The following is a 24,877-nucleotide window of genomic DNA, read 5'->3' as shown; positions in this document are numbered from 1 at the left end:
CCAAAAGGAGTCGAAAATAAGGATCAAGTATAGTCAGTGTCGAAAAGAAATAGGACAAGTAAGAATAGGTAAGAGTTAAATAATAACAATAATGATCAGAAAAAATGATAAGGAAAAGGGGGGGGGGGGGGGTTTCAACAAGAGACATGCTGGGATCCTTGACAGACCTAGAAACCTATATAATGAGCTGCAAACCAAAAAGAGTGATACATACTAAAACAGGCGTTTTTGGGAGGCCATGGATAAATCGCCTCCAAGCTGCGATGGCAACACAAACCAATGTCCTATAGGAGCGACGGGTAATGCTCACTGTTAACAACGGTTTTCTATTTTCCTAATGGGGAAAGGCATAGTAGTGGCGCTTAAGTCGTGAGCGCCAAAGATCTAAAAAAAGAAATAAATAAGCAAAGAGTAATAATAAATACTGGGTCTGAACCGATATTTCTAAATACAAACTGATGAAACAAGAAAGATGAGTGAAGGAGAGTAAGTCAGAAAAGACTTTATAACCAACCTACTAGCATTCGGTGTGAATCCAACGTATGCGCAAGCCCAGAGTGTCCCAGTGAAGATCTTAGGAAGATAAAGGTATGTGGGACTTCAAAAGCTTGAAAATGACAGAGGAATAACTAGTGGTCCATATCCAACGTTATATTGATAAACATCAATAAAGTTTCTGTAACATAAGAGGAAGAAAGAAAAAATATATTTGACAATGGTAGCGTATAAACGATCTCAAGGCTGGGCTAAGAACTAGCGAAATGACCAGATTGTAGAGAGACTATAAACGGGCAAGAACCATGGTCAAAATATAGCCCACCTAAAAGGACCAGAGGGGGAGCGAAAGGGGGGGGTTGGAAACTCTCAGTGAGATAATGAAAAGGAATGAAAGCCTGGGGAACGCTGCTGTGCGCCAATAATTGGATAAATAAACAAAACTGGATAGTCCTAACGAAAACGAGCTCCGAGAGCAGGAGCAATCAACAAAAACTCCAGGCGTAACCTAAGTATCAGGTACTTACTGGTTCACGACGGGTTGGAATCCCCAAAATAGTCCGTATCAAAGGTTCGGCGAAGGGACGGCGTCTCTATCTCCTTCACGGTAAATTTACAATTTGGCCCGCCCTCATGAAATACCTCTCGCTCTCGGGCTGTGAACCAATAGCAGCAAAGATGGGGAGGAACAGGATCAAAATAGAAACAGGACTCTAAGTAAAGTCGTTCAGTATATAGTTAGGAACGGTAGCACCATTTTAGCATCGTCAATGTAGAATAGGTAATGTTGGGCCATAAGAATAGGAAAGAGTATCCGCAAGTGCCACTTAAGGAAAATGATCAAAAAAGATTCAAAATAGCAAGACAAAAGAAAAAGTGTCCGTATATGATCAAGTGACAGAGCATGGTCTCCGCAGTTCAGATAGACATCATAGCGCCACGCAGACACCCCACCAGAGGGGAAGAATCAGGTTGTGGGTAGGCCAGCCATGAGAATTATAGAGTAAATTATTCCCAACATCGTTGGAACCCAGGATGGGCAAGAATAAACTAACAACAATGAATAAAAAATGAAAAAATAAAATTTAAATATGAATAATAAAGAAATGGTACAGTTCGGGTAAAAATAAGGGCAGGCAGTACAGGACTGGAAAACACTGCAACCCAGATCGTCAGGTGGCTAATTGGACGAACCTTGTCTCAACGTCCCAATGGAGAATAAGTGGCTTTGCTTAAAGAACTTATAGGATAGCATTTTCCCATAAGATAATTTCATTAAGCCCCTGCTGCACTGAATCTAGATAAAAAATCCAAAATGTTTCCCTTTTCTTCCTGATGGAGGTGGGATTTCTTCCAGGGGGGGAGTATATTTTTTCCAAAATAGTCCATTTTAAGTCAGAGTCCTTGTGATTCATGTTTAACCAGTGATTAACTAGAGGGGCAGATGTTTTTTTGATGCGAATATTAGACCTGTGTTCACAGATTCGCAGTCTAATTTCCCGACTCGTTTCACCGATATAAGGAAGGTCACAGGGACAAAAGATGATGTATATCACATTGGACGATCTGCAGTTCGTCATTCCATGAAGCGTGATCGTCCGCAAAAAGAGGTTTAGGGATACCTCTTTTTGCGTTCAAGCGTAACAAGAATTTAAAAAACTGCTTGATTAGAGGCAAAATCACGGCTAATTCGGCACCCATCCAAACAGCCATTGTTGGATTGAAACCAGTGGAGGGCAACCATCGTTGTGGCACTTGCCAAGCATGTGCACATGCAATTGTTGGCAATACCATTCTGGCCAACAATCGGACGATCACACTTCATGGAATGACGAACTGCAGATCGTCCAATGTGATATACATCATCTTTTGTCCCTGTGACCTTCCTTATATCGGTGAAACGAGTCGGGAAATTAGACTGCGAATCTGTGAACACAGGTCTAATATTCGCATCAAAAAAACATCTGCCCCTCTAGTTAATCACTGGTTAAACATGAATCACAAGGACTCTGACTTAAAATGGACTATTTTGGAAAAAATATACTCCCCCCCTGGAAGAAACCCCACCTCCATCAGGAAGAAAAGGGAAACATTTTGGATTTTTTATCTAGATTCAGTGCAGCAGGGGCTTAATGAAATTATCTTATGGGAAAATGCTATCCTATAAGTTCTTTAAGCAAAGCCACTTATTCTCCATTGGGACGTTGAGACAAGGTTCGTCCAATTAGCCACCTGACGATCTGGGTTGCAGTGTTTTCCAGTCCTGTACTGCCTGCCCTTATTTTTACCCGAACTGTACCATTTCTTTATTATTCATATTTAAATTTTATTTTTTCATTTTTTATTCATTGTTGTTAGTTTATTCTTGCCCATCCTGGGTTCCAACGATGTTGGGAATAATTTACTCTATAATTCTCATGGCTGGCCTACCCACAACCTGATTCTTCCCCTCTGGTGGGGTGTCTGCGTGGCGCTATGATGTCTATCTGAACTGCGGAGACCATGCTCTGTCACTTGATCATATACGGACACTTTTTCTTTTGTCTTGCTATTTTGAATCTTTTTTGATCATTTTCCTTAAGTGGCACTTGCGGATACTCTTTCCTATTCTTATGGCCCAACATTACCTATTCTACATTGACGATGCTAAAATGGTGCTACCGTTCCTAACTATATACTGAACGACTTTACTTAGAGTCCTGTTTCTATTTTGATCCTGTTCCTCCCCATCTTTGCTGCTATTGGTTCACAGCCCGAGAGCGAGAGGTATTTCATGAGGGCGGGCCAAATTGTAAATTTACCGTGAAGGAGATAGAGACGCCGTCCCTTCGCCGAACCTTTGATACGGACTATTTTGGGGATTCCAACCCTTCGTGAACCAGTAAGTACCCGATACTTAGGTTACGCCTGGAGTTTTTGTTGATTGCTCCTGCTCTCGGAGCTCGTTTTCGTTAGGACTATCCAGTTTTGTTTATTTATCCAATTATTGGCGCACAGCAGCGTTCCCCAGGCTTTCATTCCTTTTCATTATCTCACTGAGAGTTTCCAACCCCCCCCTTTCGCTCCCCCTCTGGTCCTTTTAGGTGGGCTATATTTTGACCATGGTTCTTGCCCGTTTATAGTCTCTCTACAATCTGGTCATTTCGCTAGTTCTTAGCCCAGCCTTGAGATCGTTTATACGCTACCATTGTCAAATATATTTTTTCTTTCTTCCTCTTATGTTACAGAAACTTTATTGATGTTTATCAATATAACGTTGGATATGGACCACTAGTTATTCCTCTGTCATTTTCAAGCTTTTGAAGTCCCACATACCTTTATCTTCCTAAGATCTTCACTGGGACACTCCGGGCTTGCGCATACGTTGGATTCACACCGAATGCTAGTAGGTTGGTTATAAAGTCTTCTCTGACTTACTCTCCTTCACTCATCTTTCTTGTTTCATCAGTTTGTATTTAGAAATATCGGTTCAGACCCAGTATTTATTATTACTCTTTGCTTATTTATTTCTTTTTTTAGATCTTTGGCGCTCACGACTTAAGCGCCACTACTATGCCTTTCCCCATTAGGAAAATAGAAAACCGTTGTTAACAGTGAGCATTACCCGTCGCTCCTATAGGACATTGGTTTGTGTTGCCATCGCAGCTTGGAGGCGATTTATCCATGGCCTCCCAAAAACGCCTGTTTTAGTATGTATCACTCTTTTTGGTTTGCAGCTCATTATATAGGTTTCTAGGTCTGTCAAGGATCCCAGCATGTCTCTTGTTGAAACCCCCCCCCCCCCTTTTCCTTATCATTTTTTCTGATCATTATTGTTATTATTTAACTCTTACCTATTCTTACTTGTCCTATTTCTTTTCGACACTGACTATACTTGATCCTTATTTTCGACTCCTTTTGGTGGTTGGATTCACACTTTTCTTACTATGTCACACTATCCATTAGTGATGATTTATGTCTCCATGTCACACTATTTATTAGTGGTGATTTGTTTTTCTATGCTACTGTTGGACCCATTGGGCCATATGTATTAAGCAGTTTATTGCCAAGCTATTTATGACATAACTGGACATGTGTCTTCTGTACTCAATAGATTTTGGATTTATCAATCAAATGTTGCTAATAGATGTCTGTATTAGTTTTTGTCCATTCATTATATTTATTTGTTTAAATTTTTAGATTTTGTGTGTGCCCCCTATTACCGTTGGTCTACGCCCTGATGAAGGTGGGGCTCCCCTGTGGGCCCTATACCGAAACGCGCGTTGGCGCTTGATCCGATGACCTTCTCTTCTCTGAAGTTCCATCTGGCTTCCTTTGGATGAGATAAAAGCTATTCATCCATTTAAACACCCTAGGATCATTTGTGCTCACCCACAATGTGTTTTGAGGTTATGAATGTGGTTTCGATTGTATGTATGTATGGTTGAGTTTAGGTTCTAGCGGGGTACCTATCTTGTGTTTTGATTGATGTATATTTATTGATGAATTGTGATTATTTGTATTATATCCATATATGTTTTTTTGTATGATGAATATATTTGTATAAATTGAAAAAATGAACTTTACCACATAAAAAAGTAAAATAAAAATGAAAGGTCTATCTTTATACCTTTAACTCTTCTTGAGTACTTTTGTCCCAGTTTTGTCTTGTTCTTTATCAAGGACCTATTTATTAGGCCACAGTATAAATTCTCTGAACCGGTTTTGTTTTCTTTCTGAAGTATTTTGCCCATTACCCCTTGTTTACCGGTTCTTTATCCTGCCTTTGGGGGTCCCCCTGTCTTATTGGTGGTCACCTCTTTACTTTCCCCACTGTTTAAACGAACCATCTCTTCTCACAAACCCCTTTCCACGTTGTGTTTGTCGTCCCTGCTAACCATGCGAAAAGTTCAGCCGGCTACCATCCGTCCCACCTTCTACACAGAAAGCTTCCATTCCCTTTTCCTTTAAAACGTCAAACATCCATTCCCTTTACCCTTCAACTCGGCGTCTCCCTTAACCTCCTCTACCTATCGCCCCTTGACGTCGTACCTGCTAACTGGAAAACGCTCTCCTCACGTCATCACTGGAAGAAGCTTTCTTTTCCCTTTCGACCTTCTGATTTTTAAATTCAACTTGGGCACCTCCTCTCAAGCAGCCCACCCCCTAGTCATCACGTGATGCTCACCTGTGCTGGTTTCAGACTCCCAAATTACCCAGAGACACTACAGCAACCATAATGCAATTTTTTGTTCTCATTGCCTAATAATAAATCATTAAACAAATTCATGCAATAGTATTATGCCACTGCAAATGTTTTAAAATCAATTAGGTTTTCTGAAAACATGTGCTCGGTCCAATTATCATTACTACAGTTGTCCACACTGTTCCGACTCCATAAAATAAACTTGCTTCGTGAACATAGTTGTTCCGCCTTGCATGTGGATGGTTACGAAATTTCAAAATATTCCTTTTGTTACTTTGGTCTTCGTGGGTGCTAACCCGATCGGGCATATCATTCATAAACGTTATATAGGTACGGGTTGCACACCTTGTTCATCATGCTTTAAACCCCAAACAAATCTTGACTTCTAATGTGCTCGTTGCGTGCAAAGTGACGTCGTGCCCAGCCCAAACACAGCACGAAATAAACTAGACAACAACTTATTGGGACAACTTTCTGTCCCAAGCCACTTGCACAGCCAATTGCGTTTGCAAAGTTTTTTCACCATTGTCTCTTTTTTAAATTTCTGCTTGTCATTTGTAGCTCCGTTTGTAATCCACATTTTCGCTTGCGTTAAATCACATCAGCATGCAAGGAAAGGCCATTTCCCAAATTTCTAATGTTCTTGCCGGGCCATCCGTACCTCTCTTCAAAAACACGACTGAAGCCAAATTCATCAATAGCAGTTTATTGAAATCCAATGCATTTTGGGCCTCTTGGGCCCTTCGTCAGGGAAAAACTGTAAATTGTAATTTAAACATGCTTTAGTATTCCATTCCATCAATGTATGAACTGAAATCACATGTATAAAAAAACATTCTTAAAAAGCCATGCTTAAAGAACCCCTCTTCTTATTTACCCCAACACATCCTCTTTAAATACATTGTTAACTTTATTAAGCTAAATTCCCCCCTAGTGTCTCTGCCAATCGGTTTACTCTGCCGTAAACATCTGAATCATCCTGTCACTCGGTGAATACTTATTATGCTATGATCCTGACTGCTTCAACTTCCGGTGTTCACCTCTTTACTTTCCCCACTGTTTAAACGAACCATCTCTTCTCACAAACCCCTTTCCACGTTGTGTTTGTCGTCCCTGCTAACCATGCGAAAAGTTCAGCCGGCTACCATCCGTCCCACCTTCTACACAGAAAGCTTCCATTCCCTTTTCCTTTAAAACGTCAAACATCCATTCCCTTTACCCTTCAACTCGGCGTCTCCCTTAACCTCCTCTACCTATCGCCCCTTGACGTCGTACCTGCTAACTGGAAAACGCTCTCCTCACGCCATCACTGGAAGAAGCTTTCTTTTCCCTTTCGACCTTCTGATTTTTAAATTCAACTTGGGCCCCTCCTCTCAAGCAGCCCACCCCCTAGTCATCACGTGATGCTCACCTGTGCTGGTTTCAGACTCCCAAATTACCCAGAGACACTACAGCAACCATAATGCAATTTTTTGTTCTCATTGCCTGTATTGCAGCCATGACCAGGACACGCTGTGGTTCTAAACACAGTTGATGGGTTTGGACATTTTGTTACTGCCCACTCCACGCTGAAGCTACACTGTCTGAATTCCAGGTTTGACTCAATTGTAATTGCAATTCACCAAAATTCACCCTAACATATAGCAAATCTGAAATAGATTTCCTGGACCAACTTATCAAATCCAGTGAAGGTGAACTCTATACAACATTATTTTTCAAACCCACCGAAGGGAACACTCTCCTCTCTTACAATAGCCACCATCCATGGGCCCTGAGGGATTCATTACTATCCTCTCAGTTTCCCCGCATAAAAAATAACTGCTCTTTCAAAAAGGATTACTTACATGAAGCCAAAATCCTGGCCACTAAACTCATGACCCGGGGTTACCCACACAAACTATAGACAAGCACCCTTACATCTAAAGCTAAAAAAGATGGCGACTGTCTAGTGTGCATTACCACTTTTTCCCCTGTATCTAATCAGGTCAAGAAATACATCCCAAAACACTGATGTGTTCTTAACGCTCAGGGGTCTGGCGTTGGGGCGCCATCTGTTTGTATTACGTAAAAATAGTAATATCATAGACCATCTGGTTAGATTCTGTCTGACATATGGGGGTTGGCCCCGGTGGTTGGTCACTCCAAGGGCCCGATTCCGATGTCGTTCGGAAGGCCTCCGAATTGGATGTGGCTTTCCCTGATCTGATTCGTAGCCCTTGTTTCCGACCGAATCCTACACATGTCCGAACGACCAAGTACGGTGCGATGATCACGTACATGTCGACCGAATCGTATCCAGGACCCAAACCTGTCCATACAACTCATTTGTAGCCGAATCGTGCCGAGCAATGGAGCCGTATTCCGCCCGAGTGAGTACGATGCAGGATTCAGGCAGCCGCTTCGCTGGTAGCAGGTCCCCCTTCACCCAGGGCCCTCTGAATCTGTCATGGGGTGTGCCTATGGGTCCCCCGATCCAGGCATGCACAGTGTGGCGGGCATCAAGGGGTGCCCTCCACAGTGTGTGCGCTCTTCGCCACCCACCCTTTTTTTTGGTATGGGAGCCTGTGTACACATCTGTACACAGGCTCCAATGGAGTTCAATGAGAGTTCGAGCGAACCAAGTCCATAAGTGTACGGCTGCATCGTACTCACTCGTTTGGATTCCCGGAGCACGTTTTGCTCAGAAGCCATTTGGATTTGAGTCGTGCGGAGGGCTTTCCTAGCCATATCGGAATCGGGTGCCAAATGTGGTGGATGTAGTGTATGCCAATTTACCATTGCAAGTACAGAAATTGTGTTTAGGAATATAAGAATCTCATTGAACTAATTTTCCAACTGTAACACTACTGATGTTGTATATGCTATTTTATGTCCATGTAACCAAATTTTCATTGGCCAAACCACTCAAAAGATTTGAATCTGAATATGTCAACTGAGGAGTCGCCTGCGATGCAAGGTACCCAATACACCATTGGTTGAGCTCTTCACAGAGAAAGGAAAGTCAGAGAATGACATTCAATTGCAAGTCTTCAGTGTCATAAAACCACTCCCCAGGGTTATTGATATTGGCAACATTCTCAACAAGGAGGAACTTCAATGGATACTATGGACTAACAACCTACACATTGGTTTGAACAAAATGAAGGACTGGACCTCCCTGATATAACCATGTACAACGGTCTTGGTTTTCTGTAAATTCTCTCATCTTTAGCTAAATCATCCAGTTCCTATAAGAATAACTATGGTTTAATGTCTCTATTTCCTGATTTTCATCTCTGGTTCTGGTGAGGATGGCCTATGTTACAATTAAGGAATTGCAAATGATCACGTGACACCTATATGGTTATTATGGGCACTAATTCCTACACAGTTCTTAATAATTGGCCCACTGTATGCCATATAATTGTTTCACATAATTGCTGCGTTTTGTTGTAATGGCTTCAGCCAGTGATAGTTAACAGTCCTTTCCCAGTCTTCCAAACTACTTTTCTGTTAATTGTTTTCCATATATGGTTGCCCATCATGATAATCGCACTGTTTCTCCTCGCGAATAACTCATGCTGTACAAATTGGTTTACCTCACCGTATTTACCCTATGATAGAATACGCTTCATATGTATACAGACCATGGTATTACCTCCTCGTCCGTCTTACCGTCCCATTCCTTATCAGTGAGCAGCTTGTCTACTCCCCAGAAACCTTATACCTAGCAGAACTTTTTAGCACTTCCCCCAATATGGCGCCACCTACCAGGAGAGAATATTGGGGCAAGTGCGTCACACAACATCCTGTTCGTTTTATTCTGACTTCGTCAGTTTCTCTTTACCTAGCAGGGCGGTTGGTCGGGTAAAGAGATGGCTTCCACTCTGCATCTCCTCCCTCCCTTCCCTCTCCATTTGTATCCCCTCCTGCATCACTTTCTGGTCCACCGGGATCCTGCCTCTCAAGACTACAACGCTCTTATTCCTGTCACCCCAGGGATTCGGGCTGCTCTCCAATGGTGGTTGTCCCCCTCAGTCTCTTTTCCGGGGCTTTGACCTTCTTTCTTCTCCAGCTGTGGTGGTGTTGTCTACCAATGCCAGTGCCGTGGGTTGGGGTGCGGTCATGGGTGCTTCGAAGGCTCAGGGTCGGTGTTTCCGGTATGAGTCTCTCCAGTCCTCGAACTGGAAGGAGTTGCGATCTGTTTGGTTGGATCTTTTGTGGTTTGCTCCTCTCCTTCTGGGCCGTGCTGACTCTGTTCAGACCCACAACCAGGTTGTTCGGGCTTATGTGAATTGTCAAGGGAGGCATGTGCAGGTCTCTGTTTCTCATTTCCAGGTGGATCGGTCTTTGAGCCGAGTGGAATCTCTTGTCTCTGACGGCTGTCCATCTTCTGGGGAAGGAGAATGGGCCTGCGGACTCTCTGAGCAGGGTGTTCTCTTCATCTGTGACCATGTGTCTGTCCCCTCTTCTGTTTTATCAGATCATCCTCTGGTTCAGCCTTCCCTGGCTGGATCTGTTTGCCTCGGAGGAGTCGGCCCTTCTTCCTCATTTTTGTAGCCTTGTTCCTTCTTGGCTGGCCTGGGCAATCGACGCTTTCACCATTCCTTGGCCGCTGGGTCTCCTGTTTGCCTTCCCGCCTTTTGCGTTGATCCCCCGGAAGGTTTGGTTGGATCGTGCAAAGGTTCTTCTGGTGGTGCCAGAGTGATCCCACCAGCCTTGGTTTCCCCTTCTTCTGGACTTGTCAGTGTGCCCCCATTGGCAGTTTCCCCAGTGTCCCTCCCCTCTGTGGGCTCCTGTTCTCTTTGTGTCCTCCCTGCGCCGCCTCTGGCTAGAGGTTTGGCACTTGAAAGGATGAGTTTGTTGGACCAAGGTTGTTCGGTCGAGGTGGCCCAGATCATTAAATTGTCTAGACGCCCTTCCATCTTAAAGTCTTATGACGATCATTGGAAGAACTTCTCCTCCTGGTGCCTTGGGAAGTGTCTGTCTTCCTCGTCCTGTGCAGGTTGATTCTTTGTTTGTTACCTACGGGATCTCGATCGGACCAGTGCCTTTCAGAGGTTGATTCTTTGTTTGCTACCTACTGGATCTCTGGGAAGGGGCTTTGTCCTTCCTTATCCACCTTGACTCATTGGGTGAAGTGTGCTGTGGTTTTGGCTTATGAGTCCGCTCACTGTCCACCCCTTCTTCGGTCCAGGGTAGGTCCACCCAGGGTGTCTCCTCCTCCTGGGCCATGTTCAAAGGGGCCTCCTTGTGTGACATTTGTACTGTTGTCACGTGGGCCTCTCCCCATACCATTGTTTCCCATTACCATCTTCAGTTGGGGATGGCGGCCTCGGCTGCCTTTGGCTCTCATGTTTTATCTGCTGTACATGGTTTGTGATTTGTACTGCTTTCTTTTTTTATTAAATTACCCTGTTTGCTGCATTTTCTGGTCTTTTTTCTTGCAATCACTGTGTGCTTGGGTATGGGCTCACTGATAAGGAATGGGACGGTAAGACGGACGAGGAGGTAATGCCCGGTTACTCACCAGTAATCTTCATTGCTCTGAGTCCTGGTCTTCCCGTCCCGTCTTTGTGGTGATTGTTTTTGTTTCTGTTTTTTTTTTGGTATTGTCAGGATGTTGTGTGACTCACTTCCCCCTATATTCTCACCTGGTAGGTGGGGCCATATTGGGGGATGTGCTAAAAAGCTCTGCTAGGTATAAGGATTCTGGGGAGCAGACAAGCTGCTCACTGATAAGGAATGGGATGGGAAGACCAGGACTCGGACTAATTAAGATTACCGGAGAGTAACTGGGCATTTTACCATTCCTATGGTGTCCTTTATTGCATACCCTTGTGTTTGATGAATTTTCTATGTTTACCAGATGTTAGTATTGTAAAAGTGTACATTTTCCGCTTCTTCTGTCCTCAAGTTTTTTTTCAACATTTCTTGCTTCCAAGATGGCGGCTGCCTTGGCCCCGTCTATTCCGGCACTCGTTGCTAGACTCCCAGCAATGACTTGTACTTCCTTTCCATATTTTCAGTCATGCACATGTTTCACTCCTTCTAGCTTCTATTGAGACCTGGCATGGGCCGCTTGCGGCCCCACTCTGGTTTAAAATATCTTAGATAATTCTTTTGTGACTCCCTCCGGAACATAATAGGACACACAAGCTGTCTGCCACCTTGGATATAAATATTGGCATAGCTTCACGACCGCGACACCCTGCCGGCTGGTGGGCCCTTGTCCTGCTCCACATCAACTTTGTGGAATTGTGGTAAGTGTGTACTATTTCAACCCTACCCCTGTCTATCCATACCAGATTCAGAGTTTTTGTTCTTTTGGTTTTACCTACAGTTGCGTTGTGCTTTCAGACCTTATCCTGGTACTCCACATGCTTGTCCTACCACCAACTAGTCTTATTACCAGGTTAGTGTTTGCCATTTCTTCTTGCTAAGGCTGCACCTTTTATCTGACTCACTAGTTTTGATGGTGTTCGTTTCATGGTGAATTTCTGAGATGTGCAGGTCTCGTGCTTATCACTAAGCCCCGTGACTAATTCTGCCATTTTTTCCTTCCAGTTGAATTTTAATAGTAATTATGATCATTGCACTTGGCACTTTGGCACACACTTCCTTGCTTATTTTTGGTCCCATTAGTGCATGCCACCGGTTCATCCTTAAAATGATGTTTGATTGACCTATGGATTAGATCGTGTATATGTCCCTTCTTTTCCTTCTTCTCCTTTCTCTTTACTCCTTTCTCCTATTTATTAACAGGCAAATTCTCAGGCATAATCCCTATGTCCTGATCATGATCCTCCTACCTTAGCAGGGATCGAAATGGTGTCGACTTGACTTTCTTGACTTCATTTCTTTACTTTGTATTCTTTATGAGCAAAGATACTTTGCAAATGTGGCTCATTGATCATTCATGTAGTTTTTAGCCACACAAATGTAACATGCGTGAGATATGGAAATCTTTTAATTGCCCTCATTCTTTCTGTTCACTTATTTTTCTCATTTTCATGGTTCATGAATATTTTTAGTAAATTGAATGATTTAATCTCCATTTTGAGATCACAAACATAGACAGCATTGTATTTCTGTTTTTTACTTTTCATATACCACTTGTTTTAGTGTCTTTCACTCGTTTTTACCCTCATCTCAATCTCCCCCTTTCACTCTCCTTCTGTGTCCTCTGTGTCTTTACTCCACTCGTTCTTTCACTTTTGCTGCCTTATTTACACTTTTCTCTCTCTTTTTGCCTTTTTCCTTTTTCAGCCTGTTTTTCCCCTGCCGCTGCCCCCACGGCACCGCCCCCCAGCACGACCAGTGCGACCGGCCCAATCCAGCTCCCCTACTCCGCCTCCCAGCTGTCCACCCCTCCCCGACCCCTACTTAATGGCGGCTGCTGCGGGGACAGGCGAGCAAGACCACTCACTCATTGTCAGTGAAATCGCTCTCCCTCCCTCGCAGCTCCACCATTAAGTGAGGCCTTCCCCCGAGCTCCTGCACTCTCGAGTGTTGGTGTTCGAGGCCCTCCTCCACCCACAGGTTTCACCTGCGCCTCATCCCTGGTGGTCCAGTGGAACTCTGTCTCCATTCTCTCGCTCCGCTTTTTCTCTCCTTTTTCACTCGTTTTTTTCCCTCACTTCTATCTCCCCCCTTCACTCTCCTTCTGGGTCTTTCCTCCATTTTCTGTCATTTTCCCCTCATTTCAAGCTCCCCACTTCACTCTCCTTCTGTGTCTTTCTTCAGTTTTTCACTCGTTTTTACTCTCATCTCAATCTCCCACTTTCACTCTCCTTCTGTGTCATCTGTATCTTTCCTCCACTCTTTCTTGCAATGTTACTGCCTTATTTGCACGTTTCTCTCTCTTTTGGCATTTTTCTTTTTGCCTTTTTCAGCCCGTTTTTCCACGCCGCTGCTGCCCCCGTGGCCCCTCCCCCAGCAGGACAAGTGTGACCAGCCCAATCCAGCTCCCCTCCCCGCCTCCCAGCTGTCCAGCTCTCCCAGACCCCTACTTAACATGCTGAGATCAACCCCCTCCTGAAGAAACCCTCGGCGGTCCCCACTGACCTCAAAAACTACAGACCTATCTCCCTGCTCCCGTTACCAGTGAAAGTCATCGAGAAAGCCATCAACAGCCAACTAACCACATTCATTGAAGAGCACAACATCCTCGATTTCTCCCAATCCGGCTTCAGAAAAAAACACAGTACGGACGCCGCCATCCTCGCCGCAACAGACGACATCTGTACCTTACTGGACAAAGGAGAAACAGCAGCCCTTATCCTCCTCGACCTCTCAGTGGCGTTCGACACAGTCTCTCACTGCACTCTAATACACAGACTCCACAACACAGGGATCCAAGACAAGGCCCTCAACTGGATCCGCTCCTTCCTCTCTGGCAGAATGCAGCAGGTCAGACACCCTCCTTTCCTCTCGTACCCTAAACTACCACCTGCGGAGTCCCCCAGGGGTCCTCACATAGCCCTACGCTCTTCAACGTCTACATGGCTCCGCTCGCCCCCATCGTCAGGAACCTACGGACTCAACATTGTGTCACACGCAGACAACACCCAACTCATCCTCTCCCTATCCAACGAACCGAACACCACCAGACACAACTTTCAAGAACGCATGGAAGCCGTCGCCAAATGGATGAAAATTCGCTGCCTACAACTAAACACCATCAAAACGGAAGTACTCATCATGGGCCCAAACCCCTCGGAAGCCCGCCCACCCCCACGGACCACGCACGCAACCTGGGAATCATCCTGGACTCAGAGCTCAAAATGGACCACCAGATCAACTCTGTCTCGTCCTCCTGCTGCCACACCCTCCGCTCCTACGTAAGACCTTCAAATGGATCCCCCTAAAACACAGAAAGACCGTCTCTCACACCCTGGTCACCAGCAGGCCAACTAATTAAACTGCCTCTTGGCACATTACTGATGGCCAGTCAGTCATATTATCCGAAAATGATAAATTTCAGGACTCATTTGCTGTTCTTCAGGCCAAACATATAAACTTTAGAACGTGGGCACACTTCCTAGAGAGCTGGTTTGCTCACCATGCCATTTTGCGGACTTCTTAAATATTGCGTACAATTCTTTCCGGGCCACCGGGTGGACATAGCTACTAGTCTACACCGCCACCCGTTTGTGGTACCCAAGTGGGCATCTTGCTTATTAGCAGGTCATGCTGTGGCTTGTGCAGATGGCTGAGGTGAGGGTGAGACTGCAAGTGTCCTGCCTACTTAGGCACAAACAGCCATTAAGAATACGATCGCTAATGAGGCTAATTTAATCTGCTCCCTGGCACACAGCACCAGCAGGATGTGACACTGTGCTGCCTTGCCCGCTTTCCTGACGTGTCATCTCCCCCCTGGGTCCCGCTGTGCCCTGTGTTCTGCCCCCGGCTCACATGATCCAGATGGGCGGCACAGTGGGGGACGCACTGGCAAAAGAAGATGTGTTTGTTTGCAGGAGACAATGTTGTGGGGCTGCAGATGGCACTGCTTGGCAGAGGGCTTTGCTCCCACACCCCTGTCACACTCTGAGTAGCGCTAGCAGGGAGGGGGCACCTCCCAATCCTCTTTAGACACGCAGCTCTTCTTTTCTTTTTTAAATCATGTTTTTTTTGTTTTAAATGCAAAAGAAACTGCAATTCTGGCTGATCCGAAGAGGAGTAGTCTGCCTACTCTAAGTTTGTGTGGCCAGGATGGTTTCCAGCCACATCGCACACTGTGCTGTGTTTTGGCATTTTGTGGTAACTGTTTTCAAGTACAGTGGGGACCCTCACAACACTATGTGCCCCATTGTACATGTTGGGTGCTGCACACTCCTGCCAAGTTCTTTAACTTGTGAATGAAACATTTAGAAATGTCACACCGATCAGTTATTAGTTTGTCTACTGCAGGAAATGTTAACTTTCGGTTATTTATATATTCAAATAACAGTATTTAGCCTGTTTCTAAGCTTTTCTAATTTGGACATGTAAAGAAATCGAGGCAGAGGGAGATGACTCACTTTCTCAGGATCACACACTTTTGGCTAGGTGAGACCCCCTCCCACAACAGTGCATGCCTGCACCCACCACTCCTCTGAGGTGGTTGCTTCTTCAGACTCATGAAGGCAATGCTTCTTCAGCTTAGGCACCCTCTGTGCCATCCCACCCGTTGCACAAGTAACATCCATTTCCATTGCAGCCCCACTAGTTGTAACTCTAAAAACATGCGAGACCTATTGCATTGCAAATGCTTGTTCCTGTTATCACAGTTCTGAGCAGGTTTTTTTTATGTCTATCCAGTCAGTTATTGTTAGTCACACGTGTAGGACATGGACAAATCATGCAACGTGTTAGGGTGGCCTACTTGCCTGAGCCTTTAATCTAGAGGCATACCATTGTGCCTTGCTGCATGGTCAAAAGACGAGGACAACATATATAGAAAAGAAAAAATGACAGAACAGAAAATCAATGAGCTCAAATTATCTACGAAATGTGTGGATATCTTACTTTATATCCTTATCCTGCATGCTCTGCCATGCTCCTTCGCACACTTTCTGTGAGAAAAGTCACATGAAGACATGCTACAGTCTTGCTCTTAATAGTGGGGAAGAAAATATAATCTTTCATGAGCGACATTCACACCAGTGTTTTTTGTGTGCACAACACATAAATAGATACATAAAAAACACACGTTAAGATTCTACACCATAGTTGTTTTGTGTCTCATAAAACGCCATGTCCATTTTAAGTAATGGGGAGATGATCTCACAGAATCTGATGCTAAAAGGAACTTAAAGGTATTCTGGAAACTCCTAGCTAATGAAAATCTTGCAATTGAAAACCACCTAGAAGCAGTGTTGCACTTGCAACCAGATGCATGGGTTGCCCATTTCTCTGGACTATACAGCAAATGGTGTAGCAACTCCTTTCCCTTCAGCAATGCTTTTATAGCATCTCATGCCAGATCCCATGATGAGGGAGGGGATAGTACCCCTGTGGAGTCTGAGGTGCAAGAAACAGAACAGGCCCTACGGCAAATGAGTAGAGAAAAAACCCCTGACCCCAATGGCATTCCAGGAAATTTGTTCATATTCCAAACAGACATATGCGTCCCCTTCGTAAATACCTTGAGCAATGCCATTGTAAGAGGGGAGAATATTCTGCCTTCCTTGCGCACAGCTATTATAGTCTCCATTTAAAAGAAAGGCAGGCAGGATGCCCCTTCTAACTACAGGCCGATCAGCCTCATTGACAATAGTCAAAAGATGTTCTGCAGGCAGGTGCTGTCCAGACTCCACAAGTGAATTACTGATAATCATATTCTCTTGGACAACCAGGCGGCATTTTGGTGCAGGGCTAGCACAGTTGACGTGGTCTTTCTCTACATGACAGTGTGTTGGAAACACATTTTTCCTGAAGCAGGACCATCTTTAAGTGGCCTTCATGGACCTGAGGGCTGAGTTTGACCTGGTCCCCATGGACAGTCTGTGGACAGTCCTGGAGGATTATGGCATTCCTGAAGATCTCCCGAGAATACTGAGGGTTTTGCACCTCAATGCACAAGTCAGGTGGAACATGGGGGTGGGCGATCTCACTTAAAGGATACCCGTAAACTGTGGAGTAAGGCACAGTTGTGTCCTTTCCCCCATTTTGTTTAGCCTGTATATTAATGGAGTGGTTGATTGGCTGAGTGAATATGGCCACTACTCACCCAAATCTGCAAACAAAAGTAGTTTGATCCTGATGTTTGCAGATAACATATTGTTCCTCTCCAGATGGGGATCCAGACACTTTTGGATCACGTTATCTCTTTTTGAAAGAAGCGTGGGCTAGAGTTTATTCCCCCTAAATCCACATTACTGGCCCTGAATCCTCACCACTCCTTCAGTAATGGATCGTGGTGGAAGGAGTGCTCTTAGAGCAAGTAAGCCATTTTGATCATTTGGGTGGTCGGCTAGCTGACAACTTGTCCTTTGTCCCCCAAATAGAAAAAAAGTAGAGTTATACTACATCAAAGGGGGTCTGCAGTGGTAAGAAAGTATAGGACTGCTAACAGTGGTGCTGTCAACCCAGCCCTGGATGTCTAAAGGGCTAACGCTGTGGCAGGGGCCATATATGGGGCACATATTTGGGGTTGTGCCGGCCTGACTCCCCTAGTACAATAGGGTAATAAAACTTGGGAGGCTACATAAATCCCATAATTGGGTTTCTGCCTCAATCTGACAATAAAAAAAATTGTAGACCCAGAAGCTAGCCCCCAGTCGTCTTCACACCTACTCGAGGAGTAGCTTGGCTCAGGCTGTCAAAGGATGACCAATTAGAAAAGCCTGACATAGGGCTGCTTTAGGTAACTTTTCTGTTATAGTTATGTTAAATCCCACATTGGCATGTTGTTGGGGTTAGTGTAACCAGTAATTAAATAGTTTGAATGAATTCTAGCTAACTCAAATCAAAAGTTAGACTTTATTAAGTTAAATACAGCCTTCCTATGTTAGCCTGTGGGGCTAGGAGCACTACAATAAGGAATAACAACTTTCAAATGTTTGTCCTTACCAGGGCATATAAAACATATTCTATACTGTCCCTACATTTTATAACTATGCACCCTGCCCTTGATGCACTTAAGATAGACCTTAGGGGTGAATTATAACTAATGCAAAAGTCGTTTTGGACTTTGGAAGTGCTTTTAATTCTAATGTCAAATTTGAGCACAGTTTTATTTTAAAACCAGCCTGTAAGGTAGGCCTCGCTTTAGAATGACATTATACACCACTGCAGTACACACTTTGAAGCATTAATTCCACTGGGTCTTCTAAACCTACATGACCTACCATATACTAGGGACTTACAGGTAGGTTGCCTTTGCCAATTACATTTATATCAATTAACATATACAGTTTTGAGGATAGAGCACTTGCCCTGGCTCTGGTTAACAGGGTCCAAGGCACAGTCAATAACCACCAGCATCAGTCCAAAAATGGGTGCTAACCAGGGCAGAAAAGATGGCTTTTCTACAGCTGGACTTACAGCTACCTTTATAGAACCTGATGCCCCCTTATTTAAGATGTACCAAAGCCACTGGATAGCGGCTCACCTGGTTGTCTACTGTCTTAACCTGGTGGACTATATCAGGGACTACCTGTCTGAGGACAAAGAGATGACACCTAACAGTAGTCATACTGGCTCCTGTATCTCTCAGAGCCTTGACCCTTTGTCCATTGACAATAACCCAGTGCTTATACTTTTCAGTATTATCAGGCATATGAGCCTTATGCCCCATGTGCTTTCTCACCCAGGGATACTTGGATAACCTGAGCTCTCCCCCAAAAGCAACTGGGGTAACCTCCTCCCCCAGCACTACACTGGCCATTCCTGTGGTAGGCCCATCAGTGCGAGGTTTCTTCTTGAAGAGACAGATGGTATCCCCCTTAATGTGGCCATACTAGTAACATTCATGGCTTTTGGAGCGGACGCCGCCTATGGACTGCTTCTATTAAACACATCCTTATTCTTTTCTGGGTTGGATTAGAATTTCTTCCCCTAGAACATATTTTGGGGGCATTTAGAGAATTCCTTTAGATTTTCCCTGTTACAACTCTGCTGCTGTTGGTGGAGACCCTGCGCACCTTTCTTGGGGTCTCCTTTGGAAGCTCTTTTGACACAATGAGCTTTGGATCAATCAGATATTGGTACAGTTCTGCAAAGCAATTACTGATCATGTGCTCTCTCATGAATAGATTGTATAGCCCATCATGGTCACTCACTTTGCTACCCTTCACCTAACTCTCTAGTGCTTCACTAGAGTAATCCTTGAACTTCACCTAGAACTGCTAAGACAGTTTCTGTCTGTCTCTAAACTTCAAGGGGTGTTTCTCTGGGTTAGACCAAACTTGACAACAAGGGCTTCTTTCATGAGAGCATACCTCTTCATTCCAGCTTTATATGGGGTAGTATGGTACTAATCCCAATGGTTATCCCATGCTTCTGTAGACTAGCCCCGTGGTGCTGGTCTGGGACTCTGTGAATGTACAAAGCTACCTCATAGGTCTCAAGCGACTTATCAATATTATCCCCCACTGCAAAGCTAGACACCAGGTCTTTTGGTATGCTGACCCTTTTACCTCCTTTAGGCACCTCTGTGTCATTGCTACCATCCTCACTTAACTCAGTGACCTTCATGGCTTTCAGGTCCAGCTCTTTCTTGATCACCTCATGAACCAGCAACGTTATCCTTGCCTCAAGGGCACCCTTTTTCTCTACCAGGGCCCTTGCTGTAGCTGCTTCCTCCATGGCTAGAGTGTCTCCTTTATGACTAGAGTGGCCAGTTGTAGCCTCAATTCTCTCTAGTCTTGCCTGTCCTCCAGCTCTTCAGAGGTTAGGTTGTGGAAACACTACTACCAGCCCTTCAACTGGCAGGAGGCCTCACTCTTGAGTGCCCTCCTCTCTCTTTTGGCTCTGGGGCCAGTGACAGTTTTTCTTTTCTTCCTCTTCTATTTCATCTTCCTTTTCTGCCCCACCATCCTCCTGCTCCTGTTCCTGTGATGCAAATTGTGAAGGCAGACTTCTCCCCTGGCTTTTAGGGCTATCTTTTACCCCACATTTTTAAAGCCTTTTTCTAGCTTCAGACCCCTTCTACCAAAGTAACATCGTCATCTCTGCCACAGTGAAGCTTTTAATGTTGCTCTATTCTTTCAAAACCCCAGGTGCAAAATATGAGGACAGGAGTGAGATTTAAGACAACAGGGAAAAAATGTCTAATTAAAAATAAACGAGAATTTAAAAAACAAAAATCAATTTTAATGTCAAATTATACAAGGGATTTTTCGTTTTGCACAAATCACTGACTGGCACTGCAAAAACACAAGTACTGAATCCCACCACAGTACACCAATAAAAGGAATTGGAGTATTAGTTGAGAGGGGTGGGAATATATCTCAAATAATATTCAAAGTCCTTGAACAGGTGAGCCACTAAAAATACTAAATAAAACCATGATTAACCATATGGCAGCTTGGCACAAAGCAGGCAGGCTTAACTTAGAGGCAATGTGAAAAGTATTTATCCAGTACTCAAACAGTAATAAAGTGAAAACACAACATAAGAAAATCCCAAAGCATTTTCAAAAATAGACAATATTTTAATGAATAAAATGACACCTAAATGACAATGTGCTGTAATGTGGTTGTGCTAGACTGGGTCAAAGTGAAAAGTTATGGTAGACCTAGATGGGTCGTAGATCAGATGCAGGGACCAAGTTCATCCCAGTGGAATATGTACCTTCGGACTTTCACATTTTTATGGAGAAAAAGTAGATGTCGACCAGTCACCAGAGGAGCAAGCTGCAAGCTGGATCTGAGGTGGGGATAGATGATGGTGGTTTGCTGAAGAGTGGGGTCCTGGTGTGGTCCTTGACAGAGGAAGGAAAGCTCCGAGTGGGTGAAGTCCAAAGTCTTAACCAGGGAAGGCCTTGAATTTGATGAGGTGCTACTCACATTAGTCCAGATTCTGCCCTCCACGTTCAGAATTAGAAAATTTTCTGGAAATTAGCTCTCCTTCAGTGGGGTAAGCCAGAAAGCAGAGGGTGACCTGAGATTCGATGACTGCAACTTTAATAACAATCCTGGTCTCTGTTGGTTCTCCAGACAAAAGGTTGACAAAACATTTCTTCGTTTCAGCTTTTTCAGTGTGGACAGGAGGAGTACATTCTAACAACTGTCAAGGGCCTAGAAGCAGGGGGGCACCATTTGGGGGATTAGAACTCACCCCAGCAGATGCCAACAGAGGGTCCAGTGTATGTCCAGTTGGTACTGGTCAGATGGGATGTTGCAGGGAAAGGGACTCCTTACGCTTGTTGTGTTCCAGTAGCTCAAACAGGGGGTCAGCTAACTGACCTTGAAGTTACTTCTCAGGTTCTGGGTTCAAGACAAGAAGGTTCACTCTTCCTTCAAATTTCATACAGCATGGTGATCCTACATCTTATCTTCATAGGTCCAAGAGTGTTCTGAGGAGGGTACTTGGGATGCCACATACATGTCGATTTCAAGCCTGTGAGTGGGGGGAAGCTCCTAGTCACTCCCTAACCAATGTGGGGAAAATTTCCTGGGTGACCCTACCCACATTTGCATCACTTCTTGTGTCTTTTACTGTAACCTATCCCACAGTGCCACTCTCTATCTTAAACCCATCAGGGCAGAACCCTTCCTCTCCCGGTCAGCGCTCCCTTTGCCCACCAAAAGGTCTGTCTATGGTAATGGGTAAAACTTCCCTTATGGTCACTCCAAAGCAGTTGTGGGACAATTCCCCACTCCTACTAGGTTTGTAGACAAGCTGAAAAGCAAGACCAAATGGGGGGCAGACCTAGGTCTGAGCTACATCTGTCAGTGACAGGGTAGGCATATTTTAAACCTCAGGAAGGGGCTGGTCAAGCCTCCCAGGCCATCCTGCTCAAGGAATAAAAGCACCTCTCCACATGCAAGACCTTTGTCCACTGTCTGGGATCAATCCACATCTCACCACAGAGGAGTCATCGGCAGTAAAGTGACTCTAAACATTGGTAGAAAGGCCCCATTTGGCTTAGGCAGGCAAATTCCAACTTTCTCAAAGGGCAATTATCGAAAAATAATAATATAAATTCTGACCTGACTATTAAGCTGGATTTCAAATTACTACTTCAATTAGTATTTTCACTATTTTTCTAACTACCCCCAAACTGACTTTAAGCACTATAAGTTGTTATTGTGTAACCCAGTGAAAAATTAGGTTGAAGGATTTTCACTGTCAGTGCATGTAAAATATTAAATATACTTTCCCTAAAAACAAGATGTCAAGCTGGAGGACAAAAAGTCTCATGTTTATATGAGATGAAGTCTTTGGAAGAATTGAGAAGAAAGAAGCTGAAGATGATTGAAAATCTTACAAATAAATATTTAGGGGTCTATTAGTATGTCGGGCGGATCGCCACCACCCTCATGGCGGTGGCGATCTGCCCAATATTTCCCACCGCCCGCATCCCATTTCCCCCCTGCCATATTATGATGGCAGAGGGGACCCCGGTGGATGGAAAGACCGTCCGCCGGTTTTCCGCAGGTCGACGAGTCATCCGGGCGGAAAAGGGACTGTATATGGTGGCGGTGTCTGCAAGATACCCCATTCATATTACCATGCAGGCAGGAAAGTGCTTTTCCATGGCGGCATTGCCGCCGTGGAAAGGCATGCGGTTTCTGACTGGGGGCCCGTTGCGGGCCCCCAGGGTGTTGGGGGTGGCGTGGGGGGTGCACATGAGGGGTACCTATGGTACCCACCTGCATTTGCAGGAACAACGTGGCAGACACCGCGCGGTGCAATTTGGAAAACTATTTTCCTGTGCTTGACTAGGCAAGAACTAGGCCTATCTGCCATTTTGAACCCTAACGCAGCAATGATAATGTGTTTTAATGTTCTCCTCACATCACACGTGCACAGGAAAATGCTCTGTATGGACATGCTGCTCTTGAGAAACTCCAGAGGTAGCCTTTTGCATCAATTAAAGAATTTTCCTGCAGGCTTTTCCTGGCTGTGCCACTTTAGGCATATTCATAATATATAACTGTCATTGTTTTGAATATCAGTAGATTTGCACGGACACATCCGATGATAATAGGCCAAAAGAGGTTGTATTAATAATCATTTCGGAAATGTTTTTTTAGAAGATGCTGCATTTTATTTTCTATTCTGATTTGTCAATCTATGCAAAAACCTGATAACATTAAGCTGAAAATTCAATGTTGCACTGTGCATTTGTTATACATAAGTGATACATTTAGGAGGTGAGCCTAGCCTGGTTTGCCGTGAAATAGAGACCAGAGTCTTGTTAATCTGTTTCTTGCTTAGCACCTACAACAATTGACTTACCATGCATTTTGACTATGATTGTGCAATCTGTATAGCACTTTAGAATTGATTAATAGTCTTTAATTGGGTTGTGGTCAATACTGCAGAAGAAAAGGGATGTTGAGAAGACAAAATGTTTCTGAGATAAATGCAGGGCAGGTAAGATGGTAACATGAATTACACTTAAATACAGGTCGCCATTTTAGCCATATTTTCCTGCTTAGTCACAGGTTAAATTGTATGGAAAAGCAAAACAAATGCAGTTTTGACACATACATACTACATGTTTAAATTATGAGAGTGCTCATTATATCATGAATATAAACAAATGCCATATTACAAATTGCATGCCAAGTATGCTATTTAATGCCTCCACCTCTGTGTACCCACACTAGCTCCCCTTACAGATGTGGCTGCTTCAGCATCTTCTCCTGCACCACTCTGGCACTTGATGTAGTGTACTACTTGCACAGAGGCACTATTGACACATGAAACCTCCTCCGTTTCTGGAACTGCCACTTGCTCCACTGTTGCAATATGTGTTGTCTGCAACTCCTCAAGTTCTGTAGTAATCTGACCTAAGCCACAAGCAACATCTTCACTGTAATGGCCCATCTCAGCCTGGGGGTTGACAGTGTGTATGGCTATCACAGCAGTGGTATTAGGCAGCAAGAATTCAGACCTTGCAAACCAATCCATTATTTAGAGGAATTTGCATTCTATGCACCTTTCTGATTTTGACTTGTCCTGTAATGTAGTACATAATGCAGTGTCTGTCTCTGCCAAGACCTCATTATTGTTTAAATTGATCTATAATCATCCTTGATGGTGTTGCATACAGCCTTGTATTTGTCTTTCATTTAAGTCCCAACTTTGTTGCTAATGCCCTATTTCAGAAAGTGGATTATTAGTTGGGTCAGCACAAGTAATAATATCTCTATTCTGGTTAGGTGAAGTAAAGATTTCAGTTATTAAAACCTCACCCTCACAGCAGACAGGTTTTACTTAAAACATGTAAAGTATTTAGAAGTATCAAAACAGTCAAAAATTCAACAACTCAACACACTAAAAATTCCACTTGAGTTTATAAAAGTAGAGAATAATTATGGGCATCATTACAATGTAGGGGGGACTTGTGTCTGCCCGACACCATAGCAGACAGGAACCTCCCGACCATAGTTTGGTGGTTCCAACCGCTCAATTTGGGCAGTCGGAAACATCCATTTTAAAATGGCGGCTTTTGCAGCTTGCGGAATAGGCCCTCAGCACAAGCTGCCGTTGAACAATGGATGTTTTTAAACATCCGTACATCATGTGGCAGGCACCTAATGGTGCCTACCACATGGT

The sequence above is a fragment of the Triturus cristatus genome, chromosome 2_1, assembly GCF_964204655.1.
Source record: "Triturus cristatus chromosome 2_1, aTriCri1.1, whole genome shotgun sequence".
Lineage (NCBI taxonomy): Eukaryota > Metazoa > Chordata > Amphibia > Caudata > Salamandridae > Triturus > Triturus cristatus.
This window is presented reverse-complemented; position numbering follows the sequence as displayed.